This window comes from Sceloporus occidentalis, unplaced genomic scaffold (genome assembly GCF_023333645.1).
Source record: "Sceloporus occidentalis isolate IW3139 unplaced genomic scaffold, rSceOcc1.0.p SCAF_14, whole genome shotgun sequence".
NCBI lineage: Eukaryota > Metazoa > Chordata > Lepidosauria > Squamata > Phrynosomatidae > Sceloporus > Sceloporus occidentalis.
Window position 1 is genome coordinate 8893319 of NW_028316994.1, and position 1867 is coordinate 8895185.

Consider the following 1867-nt stretch of genomic DNA (forward strand, 5'->3'; position numbering starts at 1 on the left):
AAGCCCTGATGAATCACAGCAATGCCTATCCAATGAGATAAGGATGTGGTATGTCCTGCTAGAGGTGCTGAAGGAAACACAAAAGAGAAAGATGTTTAAGATACCAGCAAGTAAGTCATCAACATCCAGTGGGGTTGAAAATATGTAAGGCCCTAATTTCAAGTCCCACAGTGTTTATATCTCTTCTATCACATTTGCTCAGGCACATTTTGCCAAAGTTTTCACAAGCATTTCTTTCATCACGTGTATATAGTCAAGTAAGATAAGTAAGAACAGCTATATAAAACCCAAGCTGTTAGATGAAACTTTGCAACATTCCACCTCTAGTTACATAAAACTACAATACAGTACAATACGCTTTAAGCAAGATGTTGGCGCCAAAAATTCACTGCCTCAGTAAGTTCATCACTCAGGGTGATAGCCTCGTTTTCCAGGATATGTCCTACATTTCAACAGTCTGTCCAGGAGGGGTTCCAAAATGTCCTCCATTTTGAGCATGACTACGAAGCCCATTGAGTAACACCAAGTTTACTGTTCCCCTTTGAGACATATATCTACTTGGCAGGGATCCTTTTAAAGTTCTTTTTTTCTTAGGAGCAGAAGAAAACCAGACTAATCCCCAGAGCTCAGGCTGTATTTGTTTCTCTACAAGGAAAAAGGCTGCTTGAGGGTACAGTGCAAATGGTGAAAGGGTTTATTCCTTAATTTCAGCACACTGGACAAATGAAAGGAATAATTTAAATGTAGATTTAGCCAAGGGTTTGTTGCTTGAAAAGTACAATTTTAAGTATTTGTCTTCCTCAGAGTTCTCTAAGCATTTTGCTAACCAACAAGGCATTTCAACAAAGGTAAGTTCATCAGAAAAATACAGCTGAGAACCTAACAAATACAGTATATGTAATATGGCTGTAAATAAACCATATGAAACAAATTTATATTTGTATGAGTGTTTTTAGCTTTTATTTTGTAATGTCCCACATTGTTCTTGAATGTCCTACAGCTTTGTCCTCCTTTGCAGTTATGACATCTGGTCACCCTGCAATAGGTTTACAAAACTTTGTGAGACTTGAATTATCGAATGAAACTGGATTCTCTACAGCAGTTTTTTGTTATCGTCTAGATATGTTGAGCTACAGATCCTGCCAGTCCCAGCCAGTATGACTATGCAGATTGGCATGATGGGAGTTGCAGCCCAACACATCTGGAGGGCACCAGGAAAGGCTACAATGCCAACCTGTTTTTAGAATAATGAAAGAGTGAGGCTGACAATCTTGCAATTAATGCCAAGACTAGACTTGGGGTGAGAGATATATATGTAGGGATCCTTGTGTCAAGATCTGTTAGTCATAATAAAATATATAAGTAAGCATATGAATATATTAATTTGCTGTGTTTTGTTTAAATAACATGGTATTTTCTATGTAGACTTAGCTCTATGAAATATGGAGGGTTTTCATGTTGTTCTTGTATAGCTTCAAGTTATTTGCAATGTGTGGCAAGGTTTTCTCAGGGATTTTCTTGGCAAGATTTGGTCAGAGGGGGTTTGCTTTTGCCTTCCTCTAAGGCTGAAAAAATATGACTTGCCCTAAGTCATCCACATGTTTTTAAACCCTGGTCTCCAGAGTCATAGATGCATATACTGTAGATGCAATGCAGTTTGACACCACTTTAACAGCCATGGCAACATCCTACAGAATCCTGGGACTTGTATTCTTGTGAGGCAGGCACCAGAATTCTTTGGCAGAGAATGCTAAAGACTTTGTAAAACTACAGATCCCAGGATTCCATAGGATGAAGTTACAGCACTTAAAGTAGTGTCAAACTGCATTACAGTAGAGCAGGGGTAGGCAACCTTTTTGAGCCGGGG